Source organism: Cydia pomonella, chromosome 11 (genome assembly GCF_033807575.1).
Source record: "Cydia pomonella isolate Wapato2018A chromosome 11, ilCydPomo1, whole genome shotgun sequence".
Lineage (NCBI taxonomy): Eukaryota > Metazoa > Arthropoda > Insecta > Lepidoptera > Tortricidae > Cydia > Cydia pomonella.
In genome coordinates, this window is record NC_084713.1 from 9,375,679 (window position 1) to 9,402,988 (window position 27,310).

A 27,310-nucleotide genomic window follows, 5' to 3' on the forward strand; every position below is an offset into this window, starting at 1 on the left:
TGTTGGTTCCTAGGAGGGTACCGCGGGATGTGGACGGGGCGGTTGCTCCGCGCCGCCGGCCGTGTGTGTTGCTGCGGCCGTCCGCTTGAACGTGTTTCGCGAGGCACGCACCTACCACGCGTGCTTTATCATTGCTTCGTTTGATGCTCACTCGGCACGATGACGCTGACATGTTCGCCGATCGACTAACACACTTGTGCAAAATTGGTAGAATATTTTTAAATTTTCATAAATTTGATTGACTGACATTGTATAAGGTAATTATGTAATCTGTTTTGACATTTAATTTAATTTATTTTATTTATATTGTTTTACCATATTCCTGATTTTGATTTTTATTTATTTTCTTGTTTTCTTAGAGTGTAAGTAAAATGACAATTTTAATTAGTTTTGACATTTTTATGCGCATGATTTTTATATTTTTGCATGTCTTTGATTCAGCTTTATTAATTTATTATTCTTGATAATTTATGTTTTCCTAGCATGTAAGTGAATTGGTCTGACACTGTAAACTTACATTGTATTTAATTAATAAATATTGATAGTGACATTCATTTTAATCTGTGTAATACTCGTAATTTTCATATGTGATTTATTTACTTAACTATATTAATAATTTTGTTGACATTTTTCTCTCTTCAATTCTATATTTTTGTCTGTGTTATGCATGTTATGTACAACTGTTTAGTTTTAAGTTTCTTATTGTATACCATGTAAGCGTGTTGGTGAAATACTGTAAGCTTATATGTGGGAAATAAATGAAATGAAATAAAGTATTAACCAATTCAGATGGACGATTTCATGCCTATCATCTACATGCCTTAATACAATTTCACCTATCCGTCCGTATGTAATGAAATTTTCTTGTGTCTCGGTTCTGTTCTGAGCCATTTTCTGTTTCCCATATCCGATTTTGCTGGATTCCTGCAAATATGAAGAGATGAATCAACGTCAAATTTTCTAAGACGAAGGTTAACTTCGGTGCACTGAAGTATCAATAACTTATCTGAAATTATAAGATTTCGTATTTCGAGATCATGTTATGACCACATTCTAAAATAGAATAATTTCAATAGTCAACTCTAAGAAAAGGTTTTCCACTTTAGGTCAGCCGAATGACGATAAAAAGAACCAAGATAAGAATTAGTCAGAGCCTAAGTTATCGATAAAATCCAACCTAAATTACTAAACTAAACATTGTTCCCTGCTTCTACCACATTCATAAAAGAATGTATGTTTCCGCCCGGGATCGAACCGGGGGCCTTCTGCGTGTTAGGCAGATGTGATAACCGCTACACCACGGAAACTATATCAGGGGCTGCCAAAATAACAAACAGTAGCAATATATCAGTGAAAGCAGACGGGGTAGGCAGGTAATTTTAAAAACGTCATATCTTCTCTCGTGAGTCGAGAATTATTGGAGAATGCATAAATACTCCTGTCATTTTACTATCCGCTCATACTAGGTAAATGGAAATAATTTATAATATCTAAATTATCTAGTTTATTGACTCTAGTATTATGTACGAAACATAATCCTACGAAATTTCGTTATCTATTTACAGGCGTAAATATATATTCTAATGAAAACATCTCTTTAGGGTTCCGTACCAAAAAGTTACAAAAGGACCCCTTATGGTCCCTCTGTCCGTCCGTCTGTCTGTCTCAGTGCTAAATATCTCGAGAACAACTTTAGCTATCGAATTGAAATTTGGAATAGTTAAAAACAACGCTATCCCGATACATAGTAGTGTATTTTTTTTATTAATTATGGAATTTGTCCAATATAAAGACGGGGCAAAATTAAAGTCTACTTACTAGGTTAAGTGGGGCATCATTTGAAAGAGCTCAAATTGAACATTACGAGTACAAACCATTTTTTTTATAATTGTTATGAAGGAAAATATCGAACAAATACCATCCTTATCCCCTTATGACAAACATTACTAATACGGGTGTTTGCTATACTTGAAATTTCTATGAGATTACAATAAAAACACCATCTTCCAAATTAAACAACAATAGTTCAAATCGATTCACATAATAATGAATTACCCCTGAAAAACCAACATACATACAGATCGCGCAAATTACATAGTTAGCCAATTTCCCGATAGATGGCACTGTGCACAATTATGTTTAGTATACCTCTGCTCGGAAGTCTTTCGTGATTCAATAATAACCTCACTAACTTATGTAACTATTTACACGAGAAAATTTAGTACTTGAATGGGCAGCTAATCAAATAACTACTTATTATTATTTGTTTTAAGCAACTTTTAGGACATCTATTTTGTTGAATTTGTCGCGCACACACTCACACACACACACACACGCACGCACGCACACACGCACGCGCCCGCACGCACACACACACACACACACACACACACTCACAAAATTGTAAGTTACCATTACGGGAGAGCGGTGCTTCTTAATACAAGTAAGTATCTTCATTACTTAAAAATAGGCATCGGCACAGATGTAAAAAAATTACTTATAAGTTACGAAATAAATATTTTTCATTTTAAGGTACTTTTCCTCCAGGGCCCATATTTTTTTACAACCTGTATATAACTATAGGTATATTATACATAGCGTTATATAGTAGGTACCCACAACACAAGCCTTACTGAGCTTACTGTGGGACTAGGTTGATCTGTGTACATTTGTCCCGTAATATTTCTTTATTTAATTTAAAAAAAAAGTAGACTACTATAATTGAATACTTGTCGCAACAGTTTCATTGCTGGGTTAAAATTTATTTGCCATATTGATTCAAATGCTTAACGAAATACGACATACAAACATGTGAAATACATTACATACACTTGATATTGTTTTGAGATTACAATAATACCGAGAGGTCATAAAGATATGTAGGTAACTTGATTAAAGAGTTGTAAATTATACTGATATTGTTAATGCAATAGTCAACAGTATTGATAATAAAATTGTGTATTTCTTTGTAATCAATATTTTTGATAAGAAGGTAGAATATATTTACGAAGATATGGTATCCGAGATCGTCCAGTAAAAACAAACTTTTCCCTATATGCACACCTCCACTTTCTATGATTTATCATCATCATATCAGCCGAAATACAGCAACGTATGAATTGGCACGGCAAATGGTAAATAAAGGCCGTCCATTTGATTTGAGAGCGCAATATATGTATGAATGGTTTTGATTTATCGCTTGTCGCGCCGCGCCGGGAGCCGCGTGCGTCCAGTCCGCGGCCTAAGATTCAGGATGCCAATTTTGTTTTCATCATTTTATATGGTTTGCCTCTTATTTTGATGCGAACTTGAATCGTTTCATCAGGTTGGTTACGCGCACCAATAAGTGTTCCTTTTCAAATTAATGCAATTCTAACAAACTTTATCTTTTTGCGAACCCCTGTTGGGAGACCACCTACACTGCACTTTCCGGTTCCACCTAATATATCCATCTAATCCAATAAGTATATCCAAATGTCCCGTACATTTATTATACAAAATATAATAATACAATCCAAATGTCATGTCAGTAAACACAGTGACATTTCGATATATTCAAAGAGCATATAATCACTACGTTCTATAATCACTATATTCAGAAATATTAATCGCAATAACCATAACATCACCCTCTTGTCATTAAAACAAGCCGTACTTGCCTTTAGACTGTGCCAATCAGTGTCATGTGACAAAGTCTAATCTCGTCACTCTAATTAATGCAGAACAATAGACAAGGAGGTCCCGATCAGTGAAAACCTTCCTCGGGGGATGAATGACATGAATGGTGCGGAATGTCTTAGAAATAAAGAAAACTCGTACCTACATCCTTATTTTTTTAGAGTGGTAACAAAGGCGGCTAAAAGGATGTATGTTTAAGACGGTAGAGGACCACCGCTTTGCTATACAAACGTAGTCCTCATGTTCCTCCCAGGGTGTTGACATTATAGAAAATATGTATACACAATTTAATGAATATTCACCATAGGTAGGTACATAAATATGCCCCAAGTAGTTTATTCTGCGTCCAAGTCATCTCGGTTGTGGGTATATTTGGTATCAGTGCATTCAGTATGATGTCCTGATACAAATATACTATGAGCTAACAAGCGCGAAAATGGTGGGGGTCGTAACTGTGGCGTTACAGAGTCGGCAGTACAAAGTTTTTTTTTCTTTTAAATATATTTATAATATAGGGAATCGAATAAAGGACGTTGTGGGTAGATAACAAATATATAAAACACAATATCATTTTCACTACTTGGTCTAAAAATTATTTAAAAAACGTGTAAAAAAACACAATATATAGTGCTCTAGATTAAAAACTACTAAATAGAGTATTCAACAATGCGTAGGTACCAAGTGAATATGAATATTCTTTAAAACATAATGTTTAAAATAAGTAAATTAACCTGATATATCCAAAAATAAGAGAATAACATAAATTTGAATAACAGCATAATTCTCTGTCACAGGAAAGGAAACTACTGAAATACAGCGATTGATCTGAAATACTATTATTTACTGAAAACGTTTATATTTTTAATTAAATAGATTGTAACATGTAAGGAAACAAAAGGGTTTTCAAATAGTAATTTATTAAATTATATTTATTGTTCTTGGCAATACTTGTGGTAACTTTAACCTAACTTGGGGTAACTTTGACCTACAAAAGGTCAAAGTTATTTTAATTAATAAAACGTTGTGTATTTATAAAAAGGTCAAAGTTATTATTTGTATGGGTACAGTAACCCGTTTTAGGATATTTATTTGTTGCAGGTGAATTCATAATTCGGATATTATTAGTGTTCCGTACCCTGAGGGTCAATCGGGACCCTATTACTGAGACTTCGCTGTCCGCCCTTCCGTCCGTCCGTCCGTCCATCTGTCACCAGGCCGTATCTCATGAACCTTGATAGTTAGCCAGTTGAAAGTATTTTTGTTGCCGCTATAACAACTAATAGTAAAAACAGAATAAAATAAATATTTAAGGGAGCTCCCATACAAAAAAGTGATTTTTAGATAATTCGTGCGCGAGTCCGACTCCCACTTGGCCGGTTTTTGATATTGTTCAAATTGATGTAATTCTGTTATTTTTGATATATCTGATTTATTATTTATAGAAATTATATAAAAAATATACATTATAAAACAAAATAAATATAATAGGACAAATGGAATAAGTTCCAAGGTAAATTCAAGAAGGCTTGTGTCGTGGGTATAATATACAAATACTTAAATACATAGAAAACATTCATGACTCAGGAACAAATATCTGTGCTCATCACACAAAATAAATGCCCTTACCGGGATTCGAACACAGGACCATCGGCTTCATAGGCAGGGTCACTACCGACTAGGCCAGACCGGTCGTCATTATATTATATCTTATTATATTATTTTATATCTTGTGTATTTGTGAATAATACATCTTCAATTTACATACGCTGCTGCGTTGACATTGCAAGCAGTCAGTAAAAATGTTAATAAGCATACGTTGTTGTTCAACTATACAGTAACTAACAATTTTCTTCAAATATTCCCATTTTGGCCTACTTTTTCCAATTGTAAATAATGTCTATATTTTCTTTTCACAAAAAAACAGAATTAAAAAAATCTGAAAGTTAATTGAAATTTGCTTTGATTATCAAAACCTGCGGGAGCAAACGCGTACGAACGAAAACGTTTCTCAACTAATCTCAATAAATTATTACATTTGCACGCGCTGTTTGCATCATAAATCATGTACGTACTGCTTTCAGTATTTCACAAGCGGGCTGTTTTTTTAGGTAACTTTTTCGACACCTTGTTCTGACTTTTACTGATAAGTGATAACTGCTTGTTAAAAAAGAACCATTCCGGAATTATCACTAATGTCTATGGGACACATTACTTATCCGATAGCTGTTAAATTAATCGAAGATATCGTCCCATGAAAGTTGACATTTTCCCAGGCTCCACGCCATGCATTGTCAGCGGTTATAATATATTATATTATATTTCTCCACCAAAGAATATTATCTATAAGAAACAAAGTCCTATGATAATTTAAATTCACCTTCACCCTACTTTCTAAAATGAATGTTACGTGTACAAGATGCTTAAATTAGTAAGCACTGCGTATAGTTTCCGTGGTGTAGCGGTTATCACATCTGCCTAACACGCAGAAGGCCCCCGGTTCGATCCCGGGCGGAAACATTGTTTTTTTTTTGTGAAAAAAAGAGCATGCTATTTTTTATTATTAATGGGCTGCATAAGAAGATTGTCTACAATGTCTAAACAAGGAGTACTACTACTACTACTACTACTACTTAATGGCGCAGCGACCCAAAATGAGTCTTGGCCTCCGACACGAGTACACGCCAGTTGTCTCGATCCTGCGCCATCTCCCGCCAGTTATCGGCCTGGAGATCGCGCAAGTCCGCTTCAACAGCATCGCCCCAGCGATATCTGGGACGTCCGATAGGCCTCCGCCCTACCGGGCGTCCCAGGTATGCCCTTTTAGCGCCGCGATCCTCCTCCATTCTCAAAACGTGGCCAAGCCAGCGGAGACGGTGAGCTTTTGTTTCGCCGACAATATTGGGTGTAGCCACAAGATCTTCAATCTCGACGTTTTTGCGAAGTCTAAGGCTGCCATCCTCTCTTCTCACAGGGCCCAGGATCTTTCGAAGTATTCTCCTTTCTGTCACCAGGAGTTTATAAACAAGGAGTAAGTCATGCTATATAGCTATACATCGGATCCCTTTGTTTGGCATAATTATTGAAAGTCATAATGTAATGATAGTCATATTATCATTAGTCATTACTCTGAAACCGTTAACTTTTCAGTAATTTCCTTAGGTTATATTATAGATAGGTTAGGTTAGGTTTGTTTTATGGCAATCCTGAAAAGTTACGCATTTCTGAGAAAAACCAAATTATGGCTAACGAAAATGCGGACAAACAATACATTATGACTTAAAACTTTATGGGAAACAATAGAGAACCGCTATACATACCTACAAGCTACCTGACTATTTAGAAATGATTATTCTTGGGACATTTTCTGAGAATATGTCTGCGGTTGCGTCTCATTGCCATAACTCTTTTCATACATATTGTATGGATCGCAGTAATCAGACTGCAGATATATTTTTTTAAATATACGTCCTGTTTATAGATATAAGTCTGCTTTCGCGTCATGTTTATTTGTGTACGAAATTGTATTTTAAAATCTCTAATTTATTCTGTATGTATAAAAGTACCGTTAAGGTCATAGATACTAAAACCTTACAAAAAAAAGTCCCCCGCCTCGTCTACCCGTCTGTATTGTCTGTATGTTCGCGATAAACTCAAAAAATACTCAACGGATTTTCATGCAGTTTCCACCTATAAATAAAATGATTAGGCGTGTAATTTGTTACAGTTTTGTGTTTAACCCGGTCGGGGCAAGTCGCTAGTAATGTATAATGTATACATTCTTCACCATAATCCATTATAATAAGGTACTATTATAGTGTTACAATTATCTTGACTGTACCTACATAATAAAGCTCATTTGTATTGTAAAGTTCGTCATCCAAGCCCCCTTCAAATAATTACCCTGCCGGTCTGGAAGATGATCTCTATCGCGAAATTCTATGGAAACTGGAATGGGTTAAGGAAGTTCGCAATCTCCGTAGTATGGATAACGGGACCGCATTTCTTGTTGTCGCATTGCAATATGGGTAATGGGATGGTCTGGCATAACTTTGAAATTAATTAATTGGGTAATAACATACATGATTAAGTTTGTAGAAAATTCTGTATCTAATTTATTATTGTTTGTGATTAAATGTGAAATGTATTTTCTGTGCATAAGTATATTCACTGACGTGATATAACGGATGTTCAATGTTAATTAATGATATTTTCCAAGATTGTTTTATTCTTATTATGGTATAAAAATGCAAATGGTGTTTAAAGTTTCATTAAATAATGATAATACGAATTGTACGTTTGTAATCTATGTGTAGAAATCTGTCAAAAGTGAACCAAAGAAATTTGAATATAGATAGTACCTGTACGTCTATACAGGTTGTTTATTTAGTCACCTGCAATAATTTACGGGGTGAATATATTGGTCATACTGAGCAACTTTTACTATGGGATGTACCCCCGAAGATAATTTCAAGGTCAGACAGCCAAAATGCGATTTCGGGGTTGGTCCCATAGTACCTAAAAATTTCTCAGTATGACCTATGTATTCAAGCCGTTAATTACCTATTGCAGGTGACTAAATAAACACACAATACTCATAAAAATCATCCCCTCATCCATCCTTGTTCGTAACTCACATAAAATAAACATCAATCAATACCTAAACACACAAATTTGAATGTTTGGTTATTTAACTTATTTTCCAATCTACAAACCAATCTGTCTATGAAGCAGATGAATCCCGGCGGTGCCTAATAGTTAACTTGATTATTTAACTACGTAAATATTGACTTGTCTGTTTACTTGAACCGAAATTAAATTGATTTAGGAGCGTTTTAGATTAATAATCAGAATTTTATATCATGGAATGAGGTCACTAAGATCAATATTAAAATTTGAAAGTAATTATCTCCACGAACATGCGCTTAAAAAAAAGGAAAAAAAAACATAATCAGGTTTTAGTTCTCTATTGATGTCAATAATTAAAAAATATTTTAACATTAATGAGTCTCTAGAAAAAAAGATTTAGTTTGTGATCAAATTTAAACTGATACTCCCCTTTATTTCGGATTTTGATAGTAACCCTTTTTAGGAAAATAGCTCCAATACATAAAAAAGCCGGTCGCAGATTTAGAATTTATATCATACGTGTGCTAACTTGCGACACGAATACTAAAGAGCTGTTTATTATTAAAGTTTATTACCATAGGCTCAGTATTAGATACGAGTATGATATCGAACCTCTTTACAGTAATAAAGGGTGGCTTTACCACCTAAACGGCAAATGGTGGCCACATTTTTCCATTTAGGTGATATAGCAAAACATAAACAACCAAAAGTTGGGGAATCAATAGGACAACAATATTAATATTCTGATTTATACATAAAATAATTGGTTTATTAGAACACACAAGTTCCCTAAAAAAGGCGCCACTGAACGGTCGTCGCAGTCTTAATAAAACAGAACTATATTCTGTTAGGGCCCTACTGGACGTAGAAATGATAACGCGGACTGTATAAAAATAGGCTGGTTTATTCCGCCTTAATTACAGATAAATCCCGGCCAAACAATTATAAAAAACTAATACGGTATTCGTCCGTTGCCCGTGGAGTATGTGAAGCCGAGTGTGTGCCGCGCGGCGCTCGCGGCCTGCCGCGATGACGTCGCGCTCTGTCCGCCGCCCGCGCGTCTCCTCCCGTGCGTATGTCCAGTACTTAACAATTCAACATTCTGCAGTAAGATTTTCCATTTAGCAGTAACTATAATAAAAGATTCTACAAACATGTATAAGGATTTGGCGGCGTCTTTTAAAAAAATGAACCAAACAGTAGAAATCTTCAGTTATCTATATATCAAGTTACGCATATGTTTCTAGAAGAGGGTGTACATTCGAGTTATATAAGTAATTATTATTGATTGTTATTGAAGTGATTGCTATTAATTGTTATTAAAAACATGTTACTTTTGTTGATACTGACGTCACTGCTGAATTTATACTTTTATATTGAATATATTTGTGATAAACAGCATCGCAATAGATATTTTGAGACATGTCTTAATTTAAAAAATAATACCAGTGTATACCCGGTGTGGCCTGTAACAGGAGCAAAAAATTCAACTGTAGGCTGTACTCCTCAAACTGACCAACGTTTGTTCAGCAACTTTTAAAAATAACTTTTATTTTAATTTTTAGAACACTTTTAAGTTTATTCTAAGACGCAATGTATTGCGAATTTTGTTATGTTTAAAGCGTGACAATCAACGTCAATTACACTGATGACAGCGTACATTGAAGATAATATTTAATTTGTATGAAAAATAGGAAATCTAAAGAATTCATAATTTAAAAAAAATCACTGAACAAATGTTGGTTAATTTGAGGAGTACAGTCTACAGTTAAAATTATTGCTCGTGTTACAGGCCACACCCGGTATATCTAAAGTGGTATTATATAGTTTTATTGCATACTAAAATATTATAATATACCTAAGTAAGTACGTCACATGTTTCGACACCCGCCCAAGTCTGGCATCAAGGTTAATTTGCATGTAAATCCGCCCAAAGAGAAATTATTGTTTTAGGCCTCGGCTGCCCATATAAATCTAAGGTTTACCTTATCGAATTCATTTTCGCGGGTCGAAGGCTTTTAACGCCTTAGAGCGCGTGTAAAGATCCCAGCGGTAGCGGTTTTTTACTACTTCTGACACAGGTTTACCACACTATGATATGTAGCAGTTTCAAAACTTCCAAACTCTTAATCAAAATAACAAGTGGGTCAAACTCAGTTGAGGAAAAAGGTCACTTCGGAGGAATAAACCTCAATAGGCCCGATTCGAAGAATGAGATACCATAACGATAAGTTTCTGGTTTAGGTAAGTTCTCATTTAGATATCGTTTGTATGTCATATAATTGACAGAAGCAGCTCGATCCGGGAAACCAATGTCACTTTGACGTTAGAAATATCGTAGATAGATCTTATTGGGATCACAGCGGAATCGAAATAAACGTCAATTTTGTCATGTCGTTTAGTTATCGATCTTTGCAAGATCTTAAAAGTGTCTTAACCATTCTTCGAACCGATAGTTAGCTACCGGAATACATAAATATTACGTTATTCTTATTTAAATTTAAATACTGAAAATTGTTTCTTTTATTCCTAACTTTTCGATGTCTACACCCAACTAGCAAAAATATGTCATATAAATGTTGTACAAACGTTTTTCATAAAACTTGATGGTATGCAATTTAAGGCATACAAACGTTTAAATGACGCGATTTTGGCGCAGTTTTTACGGCTAAATAGTCGTTGAGTGGTCACTCAATCGTCATAAGCAAGCATATTTAGTCCTACAGCTGTCATAAAAAATATATTAAACGACTTTTTAGTCGGAAAAGTATCGTAAGTTCTCGATTTGTAAATGCAATTGCTTGTAGAGTGATCATAATTCAGACGTTTCTACGACTAATGAGTCGGTGAAATGCAATAGCGAAGCAGTTTCAATCATAATATAACTACCTGTTTGTGTGTACTGTGCATGGATGATTGCCGGTCAAACAAGTCGTGAAAAACATTAAGTATTATACTTTTTACCATTTTAATTACTTAAGTATAACCGATTCGACATCTATTACTGCAACTAAAATGGGTGACTATAACAAATCAGATGCGCATGCGAACATAATATTTTCGGCGAATTTACTAGGTTTTCTAAGAAAATTTTAATGCCCCCTTTAAATATTGTTTATTTATTATATTTGATTAAATAAATTAATTTAATTTTTATCAATGAGTAGTTATATGACTCATTTATAATTAAAAGCACTAGCTTACGACTTAAAACTCTTAAGCCAACACGATACGGCCGCCATCACCCTAATTCAGGGTTCTCTGGTGAACATGGTGAACCTAATAGGTGAAACAAACCGTTTTGAAGTTAAGTCTGTGCTAGTAAGTAAAGAAGCACAATTCTGACGAACTCCTTTTGAACTGCTTCCACTTTTTCCAATCTTATTTTAACATTTTGCGTATCGACACTGTATTAAGAACTGAAAATTTATGAAACAAATAAGCCGTAATCCCTATCTTTTAGCTATAAGACGGTCGTGTTTATGACTGTTGTATGGCACTTTAGCAATTTAACAGCTGTAAAAAGCTGATGTTATGATTAGTTGTACAGTAATCACTCATAAAGCTTTTCTATGACCAAAGTGCTCTAAGATGTCATATTGAGGTTGTAAAACCGGGAAAAGGTCTTGGTTAAAACTTTTGTACGACAGTCATTAAATTGCTTTATTATTACTATGTTATACAAACGTCTGTACAACTGCGATTTAAGAACAATTTGCATTTAAACTAAAGTGCGGTATTATAAATGACATTTATACAACATCACGTTTTAAAACTTGCTTATTTACGACGCACCTACGATAAATTAGTCGTAAAAGGTTCAGATGTTATTACCAATTTGTTAGTTGGGCAGGAAATATACAAACAAGTTAAGTATAGGATCCATCAAATGTGTACGATTGTAAGCCAAGTAGGTAGTTCCTATGTCTTTAACCAAAAATAGTCTCTTAGTTTGTTTGTGAACAGAATTCTCCGAAACAGTTGATAGAGTGATGGGCCGGGTGGGTGAGCTCGAACTTACCTGTAAACAAAGAAATTCTTCCGTTAACATGATTTACCGGTTTTCCTTGTTTTATTATTTCGTAAACCTATTTATCCAAAACAATACAACCACTTTCTTGCATAACTAGGTGTCTGGTCTCCAGGTTACAAGATATCTTCAGCTATCGTCCTATTTATACTCAAAACTATTGAGATAAATAAACGAAATTATTAGGGTCCATTATGCGCAAAGAATTATAATTCTATTTACCACTCATTTCTTGTTTTGCACCACTCTGTCACGCTTGTGTTTCTGAATTTTATCAAATAAATAAAAAAGATGAGGGCTATTGCATGTCTTTTTAGCTGTAGATTACATTTAACATGAAAAAAAAAACTAAATTTCATCTAATAAAAAAAGCTCCACTCCGTCACAGTTTTTGGGGACAAAAAATAAGACAACGAAAAGAATTTTAACCTATTTAATTTTGTTCATTCTTTTACTGTCTCAAACGCTTCTTTGAGGTGACTTCAATGCTTTCTAAACATAAAAATAGTACTGCACTGCCTTTATACGAAAACCCAAACCCAAATTACCATATCACTTATCTAGGCGATTGCTAAAGAAGTTTAGCGGCGATTTTATCGTAGAAGGTAGTTGAGTTTTGGGTTTGTTTGGGGACTAGCTTATATATTACAATTTTACTTACTGTCGACTCGGGGTATGGCGGGCTGAATAGGCATAAAAACCAGGAATGACATTTAACTGATATTTTTTTTAAACTACCCACACAAGTTGTACCATACGAAGGTTTAAGTCTACTGGAAATGCATAATAAGCCTTGAAATTCTTGAAGAATAGTAAGTGTATGACCCAGGGTATGAAACAGCACCTACAGCATCCTGAAAGCCATTGCCGAGAGATGGGACAATCCTATCTTATTTTTCTGGGTGAGAAAACACACGCAGTCGAATTTTATCACCCGGAAAATATTATTATAGAATTATTTTTGTTGATTAATTTTAATTTTAAATTTATTAGTTTATTCATATTTATCATTGTTTACTAACCATTTTTCTACATTTTTCTACAAAAATATGGATTTGAAAAAGTCTGAAATAAAAAAGAAACATTTAATTTCATTTTCATTATGCACCGTTGCAAACAAGTAAACATCTAAAATGATAAATGTAAATGAAATCAATGTAAATACCTGCTGCATAGATCCATTTGGTTTATAGATCTTTGCGTAGAAGTGAGCATGAATAAAATATACAACAATTGTACAATATTGTATGAATATTCATTATAAAACTGCTATTATGATCCTTATAGCCCGCTTGCCGCGCTTCTAATGAAGTTGATTTAGATGTCTCTGGCAATAATTTAAGTGACAAAAAAAGTGCTGCTGAAGTAGAACAAATATATTTATCGACTTATTAGAGAGACATGAATGCCTATTTTATTAGAAAACTTAGGTATTATATTATAATCGCTTCTCAACGCTCACTCGAACTACATCAATAGGGATGCGTGGCCGCAAAGTCTGCTAGTTTATGGGAGGCAGCACTGCAGAATAAGATAAGGATAATAGGCTCTCCATTCTCGTGCAATGTTGAATGCTGTGATCATATTAGTGGAAGGTTGGAACATTTTGAGCTATCTAAGAAAAAAATGGCATAAAGATTTAAAATAGTCTTTTACTGATTATTTTTCTCATAACAATATTTTAAAGGGAAGAGTCGTATTTTCCAACTTTCTTTGGATCATCTTTGCGCTTGCGATAGGCGTTAGTTAGGACATGGGAAGAAACATGCCCTTTAATATGATCACTTGTTTTTTTACACTTACTTATATGTAGCAATGCAATTGTGCCAAGTTTGGTTGAAATATTCTTGGTGCTCCCGCAGAAATAGTTATTTGTACAACAAGAGAGCAAAGTTTGATATTTCTTCGAGTGCTTGTTTTGAGTCCCGTGCAAGCGAAAGATTCTATAATACTATTCGCTACGCTCGTGAATCTAATTTAGAATCTTGAGCGAAGTAAGGGACTCAAAAGCGCACGAGATGTAAATAACTTTGATCTCGTGTAGTACACAAAATATTTCACGTCAGTCAGCCATCAAAAAATACAACCTGAAAAAATGTAATCCAGACGGACGGATCACTATTTCACTCATGTTTTCTGAAGGTATTCTAACAATTAACTATAATTACCGCAATAAAACAAAACGAAAGAAATTTCAATAAAATAATACGAAAATAATGAATTAACGAACATCAATTGACAGTTCAATCGACAACTTTTTTTTTGTAAAAAAAAAACTTTGCAAGATCCGGTCCGAATTGCGGATGCTACTATTTGTCAACTATAGTAGAGATCGTTAAAAGTAGTTAAATATAATTATTTACTGCGTAACAATTGCGTAAATTTGTATAAGTTCATTGTTTTGATTGTATAATAAAATACTTAAAATATGATGTTTTTATTAAATTTTAAACTTTTATTTTTTTAATTAATTATTACGAATGAAGACTATCGTAGGGTGTTTTGGAACGATGCGGTCTGACTTATTTCGGGGGTCTATTATAAACCGTCAATATACCGTTGAATTACGTATGCACTTTTTTGTCTCTTTCTTTTTGCTAATGACGTGAAAGGGATAAAGACAATAGAATCCAAATATTTCGAACTTGTATTAGGCCCCGCACGTTGAAATGACATTCGAATCTAAAGGTCACTTGAATGTTATTTTGTCTCACTCGGTGAGCAAAATGCGATTTTGCTCACTGTTTTTAAGCAGCAAATTACCCTTGTTCGAGCTGCTGACGTGAAAAATATCTTAATTCATTAAATAAGACTTTTCTTTAAAACGACTAACGTTTAATATACTATCTTATTTCATTTTGTTATTTCTCTTTCAAAAGTAAAAAATAAAATTTAAAAAAATTGACATATTTATTACATAAGTGTTAATTATACTTCTTCTTAGAACATAATATATGACTAAGACTAACAAAATAAAAGTCGTACATTAAAATTTAATAGTTTTAGAGAAAAGTCCTATATTGTGGAACCACAAATAATTTTTCAACTAAACTTGGCACTGCTAGATATTTGTAAGTAACTCATCATAAACAACACAGCACATTATCATAAAGGGCATATTTCATATTCATATTCATTCATATTCATATTTTTTTTGATAAAGGTAATTTACACGTCAAGGTGTTTCCTTCCCTCACACTGTTATGGCCTTTTATTTGAACTTAATATAGGAAAATTAATAATTAATATATATTTTTAATAGCACGTGTTTGGTACGAAATCTAAACTGTGAGCCCCTTGTGGGGCGGTATGTCACCTGAAATCTTCATCAAATCGTAAGATTTCCAACCGTACAGCCTGGCCGATTGCGCGACTGGCTCTGCTAAGACGACAACCATAGGTAGAAACGAAAGGTCCGATCGCTGTGTCTCGCTCCAACCTACAGTTGTCGCCCTAGCCGAAATGGCTAGCGCGATAGACCGGGAAAGCGTTAGCCTTTAATGTAGGCATTAAGTTCCGCTTCATGTATGGACTTACGCGAGTTACGACAAAGCGCGCTACACGTGTAATAGGCTAGCAATAAGAACGCCTTGTCAAGAACTGTCATTGAAAGGAGTTCGATTGGATTTCAGTAAAACACAAACTTCAAAATTTTGTCTTTTAATAAATGAGTCGAGCGAGCTTAACGCACTCTTTAAGCCAGTAAGTACTAGATAAATCGTTTCGCTGACGGTTTTATTGGCACCCTTATAAATTACACGGACGAAAGTAGTTCAACCGATCAGCAATTTGCTGCCCTTCTTGCTTGAAAATTAATAGACTCCAGTACTGCCTATACAAGTACATATAAGCATTGGCCTTAGGACTAACAAACATGCAGATGAGGGGGATTTCTGGTATTTCCTTGTGTACCTATGGTGAACCTTTGGTGTTTACTTGGAGTGTTGTAGATCTGTATTTCAAGAATGTTGAGACGGGTACCTACTTATTCTTCTAAGCACAGCTTGTCTTAAGAAACTGCGCGCTAACAGAATATATATATATTTTTTTATTTTAACTACATTGCATAGTAAACAATATACAGTGACAAAAGATGGACTGTTTATTCTCATAAATGTTACACATGTAGATCAAATGACTTAGTAATGGGAACCGTAATAGTATTGTTTAAAATTATTTATTTTGATCGTATAATAAATTTTCCTGAGATTGCTAAAAAACTTAACTTTTAAAAAACGTTGTCCAAAACATAGGGCCCGATTCGAAGAATGATTAAGACACTTTTAAGATATTGGAAAGATCTTTACAAGATCTATAACTAAACGACATGTCAAAATTAACGTTTATTTCGATTCCGCTGTGATCCCAATAAGATCTATCTACGATATTTCTAATGTCAAAGTGACATTGGTTGCCCGAATCGAGTTGCTTCTGTCAATTATACGACATACAAACGATATCTAACTAAGAACTTATCTAAACCAGTAGGGCTAAGATGGTCGGCTCTTTATCATTTGTCACCATACCTGTCACGTTTTAACAAGTATGTAAGTGCGAAAGTGACGGGCATAGTGACAAGTGATAAAAATGGAACCATGCTTCCACTGCAGAACTTATCGTTATCCTATCTCATTCTTCGAATCAGGCCGATATTGTCTTCTCTTACAGCATTTATTTCCCTTTCCCTAGTAATAGCCCTTTACTAAGAAAAGAGAAAGATCATAATATCTTCCTACATATGTTATATTCGTACCCGAAATAATAAAAAAATAAATAATCGTTATTTTAACTACGAGTAACACAGGAGAACCTCAAAAAATAGTCTGACTACTCGAGAACATATTCATAGGGGCTCGTTCAAATATATAAACTATATTTTAGAAAATTGCTTAGTTAGGTATAATCTGAAACTCATTTTCGATATAATCAAACAGGTAAGCAAGTGTCATGTGCTAGTACTGAAACTGCCGAGATACCTTTGGGATTCTCTGAGTAGTCGGAATGTCGAGTGCAGGCGAATTTCTCCAACCACTCAAGTGACAATCTTTTGTTTGACCTTATTTATAACAAAGCCTACATTACGTTGCGGTCTCCATAATGGTTCTCAAGTACGGACCCCTGAGCTACGTCGGCTTTAATTACAAGGAGTGTTAAATCTTGTATGCTACTAAAGATAATGTTTCTTTTGTAAAAGGAGTTATTCTTCTGCTTACGAGATAAATGGAGCCATTATGGAAGCAGTGTTATTATTAATTTAATTTGGGGCGAGACTTTTCTTTGTTGAAAAGCCGTAGTCTGCCGTTTAACAGCTTTATTGAAAATTTTGTGCCAGAGAGGACGTCATCGTACGATTTAGATGATATAGTAGCAAAAGTAAAAAGTTTTCATATTGGAGTAAAACACATTCTGTAAAAAAAGATTATCATTAAACATTTTGATTAGGTTGCGTTTCGGAATTGAGTAAGAATACAAGAAAAGTAAAGTTGTTAGTGAGGCTAATGACAAAATCAAAGGCATTGGCAGGACAATATTTGGTTAATTTGGACTCCGACCACGCTAAGTTTGCACCGACTTGGCAGTGACTCATATCCCATTGGAGTGCCATACTTGACAAAGCAAGTCAACTTAACAAGAAAACGTATCGTGGTCGTACTCTCACCACTTAATCTACGGCGTCACTGGTACTATTTTCTTTTCCAACTGGACTATCAGGCCATACTTTGACGCCTTTAGAACGCTAGCAACAAAATAAAATTTTAACATTCCCAGTTCGTTTCGTTTAAATTCAACCTTTAACGATTCCTATAAAAGCAATATTGCCGATTGAATAATTCATAATAACTCCTATAACGACAAAGTTGGTAATGTTATTTTAAATTGTCGAACAGCGAACGAGAAAATAATCCAATAACAGAAACAGATTGTTATACAACAATAAAAGAGTGTGGCAGACTTGCCACACGTCATGTAATAGGATGAGACAAGACTTCTATTCTGTTACCGACTCTGTATTATAAAATGGATCCGTAGACTAGAAAAGTATTACTTTCTACCTTGTTTCGGGTTTATGAAACTTAACAAAAACTATAAAGTAAATAATGAATGGGCATTACCTTTACTAGTATATTTTTATGCGTTTATAGTTCAACTTAAGAAGTACACTAATTTTAACTTTTTCTTTATACCATGACGGCGGCAAACAAGCATACTGCCCGCCTAATGGTAAGCAGTCATTGTAGCCTATGGACACCTGCAAGTCCAGAGGTGTTACATGCGCGTTGCGTTTAAACTTTAACGATTTTAGTGTTTATTTTAATCGCGTAAAATTAAGTTTTAATATTACATCCCACGTTTTGAAAACGACATTGTCCCCGTGATCTCAGAAAAAACATGAATTTGAAGAGTAGTCATTCTTTTCTTGCAATCTTTTATATTCACATTTTTAAACCATTCCATTCATCCAGATAGAAATATACTTGCCCGAAATCCAGATGTTCAACATGATGTCGATATACATAAACTTACATCCATTCATGCGAATATTTTTCTCGCTTACTGAATTAAAAATGCAATGGAAACTGTTATATGTATATGCATAAAGTTAATGGAAAACGCACTACATAAAGCCGCAAACCAGTGATATCGCTGAACCCCACTGAGCAAACAACGTGGCAATAAGCCAAGTGATCATCGGAAGAATTGGTTTAGCCCTATGTCTAAAGCCATTTTCATACGGCCCGCCAGCTTGGCACGGAAGCATACATATGTTTAGCTCGGTAAAGTGAAAAGTTAGCAACAACGTTCTGGGTTAGGAATTTCGTATGACTGTCTGTAGGGCTGAAGAGTTATCGAGCTGTTTGCTTTATAAGACATATCTGTAGGACTGGATTGGGCTACACTTGCATTATTATGTTTTATATGGGTTTACTAAGACGTTCCCGAGATGATCGATCGTGATTATCAAGTAGACGTACGTTATTATAATGTATTTACAACCTGCTGGAAATATGATTGATGCACATTAAATCTATATCTACAATCGGATCTTCAAAGCCGCAAATGACGGAACATAAAAACGAAACAATATTAAGCGATTCTTATCACATATAAATAAATGATGAATCGGTGGCATTAATCAATACGTAATTTTGACATATTTACTGTGTTAGTTGTAAAAGTTACTACAACTATTCCAAATTTTAGCTGTCTACATTAAACGGTTTCTAATAAAAACGAATTTAGATAACCGATTTTCATTACTTAATTAAATCCCATAAGATCTCTACAAAGAAAGTTTTTTACGAAGAACTAAAAATACTGTCAATCGATCGAGCAAATAACATAAAACTGTGTGGCGACATTTTCGTAGCAAGATTGTAGTCCGTCTAATATCATAAATAAACTGAGATTTTTACAAGATTGGTATCATGTTTTTAAATTCTAAATATCCCGTTTCTCTTCTCCTTCAGGAAGAAGCAAAACCTTAGAAAAACTAACATTTAAAAAATGGCTTACAGTACTATAATCCTTATATTATGAGTTATGAGGTATATATACGAAGGCTTATTGGCGCGAACGTCAGCTTTTGCGAATAACTGTCAGGCCGATATCGTCCGGCGAACTGGTAATCAGTGGGCTCGTTAATCCTTATACTATAAGGTACGATACAATTTTGAATTTATGAGTGTAATAGTCACCTTTGTATTTCAGTACACCCTTTATATATCAGACAGATGTAGGTAAGTTATACCAATTATGAACCTTAACCGCCCTCGGCAAGCCACCGTCTGTTGCACTACGTTTATATATAGCATGTTTTTGTTTTGACGTAATAACGTAGCACAATTGCCAGAGTTGTTATTGCAAAGGAAGTACACGTTAGTTAACAATAATAAAATAATTATTACAGTACAGTTTTAAAGCTTGCACAATATGCTTTTTATGAAAATGTATTAGTTAATTGAAATATAAGTTTACCTACCTATCGTTAAATCTCGACATTGGTTTGTAAATAATGAAACTGACGGATCTGTCTAAAAATTGGTTACTACACCGGAACTCCTGAATGTAAAGAATTTTAGTTAAAATATAAAAGTATTTTTTGATTGGATTTTATTTGAAATACCTGTATTCTTAAATAACCTCATTATCGGTCTTAACCATACACTTCGCCGCTCCCTAGACGGGTATACGTATTTAAAGCTAACACCGGACTCCGAGGCGATGCAGTCTTAATTACATAGTACCGCGCTGAGCACCCCGGGGCTAGTAATGTTTCCTACGAAGCACAACCTTGTGGGACACACATTGCAACTGACGTTTGAGTTTTGATTACTTTACTTTTTAATTGGGGTTCCGCTGCAAAATGGCAAAAACGGAACCCTTAGAATTGCGACCTGTCCATTTTTGTGATTAAGTGAATATTTTTGAAAATAAACGCTTCGAAAGTCCAAAATGTATCCTCCCTTTAACTTTTGAACCAGGCGTACCTAAATATTTAAAATAAATACACTTTCCAGTTGATTTACCCATTACAGTTGACAACACATGAAAATTGTTTTGAACATAATCGGGTGAGCCATTATAATATTTTTTTTCCCAAAAATGTTTACCTAATACTAAAAGGACCTAAGTGCCGCGGTGGTACCCCCTTTTGCTTGTGTGGCATTTTCACATCGTATGAAGGTATGCAACTCTCCAGACCGGTTTATTTTTATATCTTACTAACAAAAAGGGTACTTTCAAATTTAACTTTATTAGCAATATAATGGTAATTACAAACATTGAGCCGTATGTAGGCGTGTCAAATAGCCTAGTTATTCACCTCTGTTAGCCGCTTAAGATAAATATTATTGAGAACCCATTTCCATAGATATGGCGTGATTAGCAATATATTAATTATATAGGTTAGCATTGCCTAAAAATAATGAACATTGGATCATAATGACCCCAGTTCAGCTTCCCCGGTGTATAATTGGAAGTATTTCTCCCACTAACGGGCGCCGCTGACCCTTTAATAGGACAGCGGCAGCGGCGGGTTAACTGTACTAATTTAACCGGCTTAATTACTTAGCAACTAACCGACATACGAGAATGATACCAAGGAAATAAGATCGGCATAACTGCTGGAGAAAAAATTACAAATTTATTATGTATTTATTGAAGGTGTATACGTAATGGTCAAATATAAACGAAGACGGTAAATTTAAAAAAACCGGCCAAGTGCGAGTCGGACTCTCGCACCGTTGGTTCCATACAAACCTGTAGGTATATTAGTAAAAGTTCACCCATCACGACAATCGAGTCATATCAATTACTAAAAATATTTTTATTATATGATGTAACAAAAAGATTACGGTTTTCGCAATTTTTACCTTATTTGTGCCATAAGACGTTGCTTCGTACCAAATTTCAAGGTTCTGAGTTCACGGGAAGTACCCTGTAGGTTTTGATTCTCTTGCGAGTGTCGGAAAGTTGCGGTATAAACGGATCTTTTGATTGCGTTGGCTGAGAAGTTTGAATTTTTTACTGCTCCAAGGGACTCTAGACCTGAGTATTTGATATAAATTCTAGCTTGATACCTCTACGCGTTCCTGCAAAAAAGGGTCTTGACAGACAGACAGACGGACGGACGGACAACAAAGTGATTCTATAAGGGTTTCGTTTTTTTCTTTCGAGGAACAGAACCCTAAAAATACAGCTGCTTTCAGTATAGTGATGTGATAGTAGAAGAAAGGGGTCTTGGGGGATTTTCAGTACATGATTCCTGCTCCATCTTCGACGCTTTGATGTGTCGTCTTGTGCCTCTGACTCTTATGGAGACAGCTCTAATTACGGAACTCTGGAGTTTAACTTTCAGCCAGAAAATAGTATAACATTGGTATTGGTACTTAATTAAATGTGAAGCTTGTAGACTATGGTTGCAGTATTCGATTATTGGTTGGTTTTACAATACAACTATTCAAATTGTGAAATATTTTGTCATGGAGCTTAATTCACTTCCCCGAACGGTAAACAGTAATTAAGGATACATACTCTCGAAATGTTAACCCTATAATGCCCCATAACATTAGCACAAGAAATTATTAATAGTAGGGTAGGACTTCCACAGCTCTACTTCGATTATTAAATAAAAGTTGAGATCTTACGACTTGAACTCACCTAATTTATTTAAACAGCTTGACAATTATTATTTTTTTTAGTGATAATGCCAATCCAGCACCTAATCTAGATGGCATGGATAATGAAAAAAGATGACAAGACTTTATTTCATTTTACCTGTTAAATGTTTAAATACTTACAATACAAAGATAATTTTCGAAAATTTGCATATATAATAAGTAAATTCGATATCATCGTAATATTATAGTGGTATTAACAATCGTTTGTAAAAAATGTATAGAAATGATCACTTGACGTTGCGTTCACATCTGGCATTCCGATAAGTTTTTCAAAATTTCGAGTAGTGCTTGTCGATAAACGGTGTCATCTTGGTTACGGCCTCAGATTTGATATTAAAGTCGGAAGGTGATAATAAATACTCAGCAAACTCCGTCTTTTAAATTCTTATTGTCTTAATGAGGACTTCATAACTTTACTAATGAAACACAAAAACTGCTGAATATTAAAACCGCGTCCCATTAAAAAGATGGTCAAATTGAGCGTAAAAAATTACATTTTTAGAAGCAAAATGAAGTACAAGTATCAGTGTAAGCTGAAGATTGTAAAAACCTTTTAAGAAACTCGGCCGCAAATGAGCTTTTCTACCAGCCAGCTAATGACTCCTTACTATGGAACACACTTTTTGCAACCCCTTAAAGTAGCAATTACGTCTGAGGAAGGTTTTTGTGTGAAATGCAAAATAACGATGCACAAAATGAACTTAGATCTTAATTAAGCCAAAAAAGCTGATACATGCATACATACACATAATGTATACGTAGTGAACGAAATGTAATTAACATACATAGAAGTTTTTGTGGCACAAACGAGTGTTTGAGAAAATGAAACATCGATACATCTGTTATCGATAAGTCAGTCATAGATTAATAATTAAAAGGTCTAACTTCTACTTGCTGTAAATCAACGAGAAATTTCAAGACTGCAAAACAATTACAAATCAGTACGTACTTTTTCTATGACGCGTTTGCGTTAAGTCTCATTTAGTATGGGATTTAGACACAGCGCGCCAAGCGGAACGCTTTGGAAACTCAAAATCCCATACAAAATGACACTTAACGCAAACGCGTACGTCACGTTTCGCTATCGAATAAATTTACACTAAGGGTACAGATTCTGATTTTAAAACCTAAAGGAGCACATGCAAGGTTTTTTTGTTTATAAGATACGTTGTTCATTTAAAACTATTTGCAATATTATCAGACTTGAAACATCTAAACTATGGAAAAGAAAACACCAAGGCTTTGTAGATTAATTAAAATAACCTTGATGACTAGATGACTGTTCCAGAGACAAATCAGCTGGCAATAAGAACTTGCATTTATACATTCCATTTGTCATTACCTATTGTTGTGTTGTGTGCCGTGGCTCTAATATTGTAATGTTGATAACATAATATTGTTGTGGCGATATGGATTTACACTTCATATTTTATCATATCATATTTTGTTTATATTCATAGTCTTTGGACAGTTATGGTAAGTCCCAATGACCCCTCCAACGTTAAAACTTGCTACGTACTAAAAACTTACTCATAATATAACATACATATTTAAATCAAACACTTTCTTCGTAAAACTAATAGAACCGCAATATAATTTATTAAAATATTCAATTAAAGTGTACTTTGAAATAAGCCCCAGTATTAATTAAGAGGGAATCCGTGGCACAATGAGCTCTCTCAGAACGGTAAGCACACTTAATGACTTCACTCATGTATAATTTATAAAAAAAAATATCGTATTTTTTTTTCGATGAGTTATGAAAGCTTATTTAACCAACATGTACTATTTTTACGTCGTAAAAAGGACATTAAATTAATATGATAATCATAAAAATCTACAGGTTGGGCAAATAAGAGTGATACACATTTATTATAAATTTTATTTATTTACCTCTTTGTCTACCTCTAGCAGCATGCAATTTTTTCTCAAATGTTTGTGTTGTTTAAAACACGTTATTTGTTCGATTAATTTCGAGAAACAGTGACAGTGATTGGCACCCAAATTCCCCAAATTTTGCAGTTCCTGACTTTTTTCTGTGGGGCTATCTAAAATTACGTGTCTATACTAATAAGCTGATGAAATTTAAACAGTTAAAATTAAAACCGACCATCCGACACAAATTTACTAAGATAACGCCAAAAATCCGCGAAAATATGCCGAAAATTGCAATTATACGGGCTCACATTTGCCTGCTGTTAGCGGTGGACATACATATGTCAGACATTATGTTCCGCATATATTTGCCAACCCTGAATAAATAGTGTTACTTATTTTGGTCACCAAACATTTAAAATATTAAAAATATTATCAACGGCTGTGGCGCTGCGGGATGTGTAGGTAATAATAACCTAGCTAGGGGGACACACAAGGTAGGCCACGTGAGTAGTGCTATGCTCTGATTCGGGTTTTTAACTACATTATTTACGAGTATATCAAGCAGAAACACAAAATTACAATTTGATCCTGTTGGGTGTTTTCATGACATTAAGAAATAAATCTATTCGTTTGGTGATAGATTTACCTACTAAATATTTTAGTAATACAAGATGGGCATATAAGAAGTAATAAAAGTTTTTAAATTTTAACTATATAATATTAAGTTCAAATATTATTAAGTATTGTTTTAAAACATTTTTTCAATGATGAGCTAGTGACACATATATCATGTTATAGACTAAGTTTTGGTATGTTAGATGATTTAATTTTTTTTTCTATACTTGACTTTGGTGAGAGTTCTGTTAATTTGTTAACTGATACCTATTAAGTCCATAGGCAACGATGGCCGCTTCCCATCTGGCAGCCTGTCATTCATTGATTTTACTTTAAAATAATCTTTTTCACTTTAGTTACATATATGTAGTGTCCGTCCTAATATTTTTTTAATAAATGTTCACTTTTAAACTAAGTAGCAGCTCACAAAATATAAGTTCTTAATTTATTAGTTCATATATTTTTTAACACTCTTCGAGAGCCTTATTAAAAGCATTACTTCCAAACTTAGCAACTTTACAATTCCTTATCCCCAGTCTTATCTCCAAAGAATCGTCACCGTTTTAAGTGGCCTGATTTATTGAGAGCCATCGGCTGTCCCAAAGAGATGGATTGTCTTTTAAATTGTTCCCGCTCTCCGCGATGGCGGACATGACAGATGTTCCATTTACAACTGTACTCTATTAGAGGACAATCAACGTTTAGCTCGCTATTTGGAAAATGTTTTTCTTTTCAGTGGAAGATTTCGCCGGGGAAAAGAATTTGTTTCTAAATTGTACTCAAGATAGTAAGGGGTATTAGGTTATATCGCAGAGACAAAATTATACTGTTGAGACAATTTTCACAAGTTGTAGCATACAGAGACAAAAGCTTTTTCTGGGTATAAATTGACTCCATAATTGTAAACTTAATAGGTATTTATTATATAGCGAGAAGTTTCAAATAGTATCATCAAAGTGGCGTACCTATTTGGACAAAGTATGATGTTTATAAGAATCCAGTGAATTCTATCACGCACTTAAAAGGAAAACTTATCAAGAAAGGGGACAAGACGAATAAGACAGAATGTAAGACACATGCAACACTAGAAAGTTTTTCTGTTTGTGGAATAGGAGGAAAGGGCTCTCCCAGGCAAAACAGACACTAATAATCTATTTTCAATATGTCAATCATATCGAATAAGAGTTTAACAAATGAGACACCAAATAATAAAGTTGTAAACAGCCCATCAAAATCAGCATCTCATAAAACTGAACCGCTGAATAACATTGTCAAACAATTACAATTCCCCCGACCTTCACGTGAATGTGTTATCATTTGCAATCGAATTACTACCGTAAATCTAAACACATACGGAGTATAATTGCACAGTGCATATGGAAAGGCTTTGTATGTTTGCTAATGGCGCATTTCGCGTTACATTACAAGGGGCGGGCAACGCGACACTTGAGTGGATGCTGGAATTTTAAGGCTAGTTTATTTTTGTTTTGTTTTTTTATTTTTTTTACACACAAAACAATCATTGATTTTAAGATCATATCGAATAATTCAGTTTTTGGAATTTGACTCAGAGATCCAGAACATCGATGTTAATTAGCCTTTTGTTACTTTTTAATGATATCTATCGAGCCTTTTTTGAGGGGATTACTTAAATGTCTAGCCTAAATCAATAAAAATCAGACGAAGCCGCTCCCTGTGTCATTCTGATTATGTGTAAAATATAAGTTAATTACCATATATTCGAAAATTTCAACATGATGTTACATAACATTAATGTCTTGGAGTTAGCGAGCCGATTCCGTAGTTACATTGCTTAAATATCTAAACATCCTGAATTACAAATTTATCCATTCATTTCATCGCTTGCATCTTGCACATATTAATATTCGTACCGGCCCACGACTTCTAACTATGACATGGGTTGGCTTTTATTGGTATTCGGCGAGCCAATGCGGCACGACGTGTCTTGGCACGATGTGTTCATCCACAATTGGCCTCAAGCTTTGGAGAGTCGGGGGATGCAGCTAACGACGGTATTTATTAGGCACTTGATGTGCAGCTGGTGTAGCAACTGCAATGTTACCTCTATAAACAGGTATGAGTTTAACAAGCGGATTGTAGAACTGTACTTCTTAAGAAAAAATAGTGTATAAAACACTTTGTTTTTTTCAGTGCAGCTTATCTTATAGTTTAAGTGTTGTAAATGGTTACACTGCCACGTTCAATTTATTGCCTCAAAAAAGTGAAGGGGATGATTAACTGATAACCTCCATCAGTTGAATAATAGAACATACCTAATAAA

The 27,310-nt window shown here is 34.4% G+C and overlaps 1 long non-coding RNA gene and 2 other non-coding genes across 3 annotated transcripts in view; 1 reads left to right on the forward strand and 2 right to left on the reverse strand.

Moving 5' to 3' along the window:
- Nucleotides 1-27,310, reverse strand: part of LOC133522784 (uncharacterized) — a 155,629-nt gene that overhangs the window by 103,848 nt on the left and 24,471 nt on the right. The gene's annotated exons all lie outside the window — the stretch shown is intronic.
- On the reverse strand, nt 1,235-1,307 carry Trnav-aac (transfer RNA valine (anticodon AAC)). The gene has a single exon. It is a non-coding gene; the product is annotated as a tRNA-Val (tRNA).
- On the forward strand, nt 6,123-6,195 carry Trnav-aac (transfer RNA valine (anticodon AAC)). Its single transcript has one exon. It is a non-coding gene; the product is annotated as a tRNA-Val (tRNA).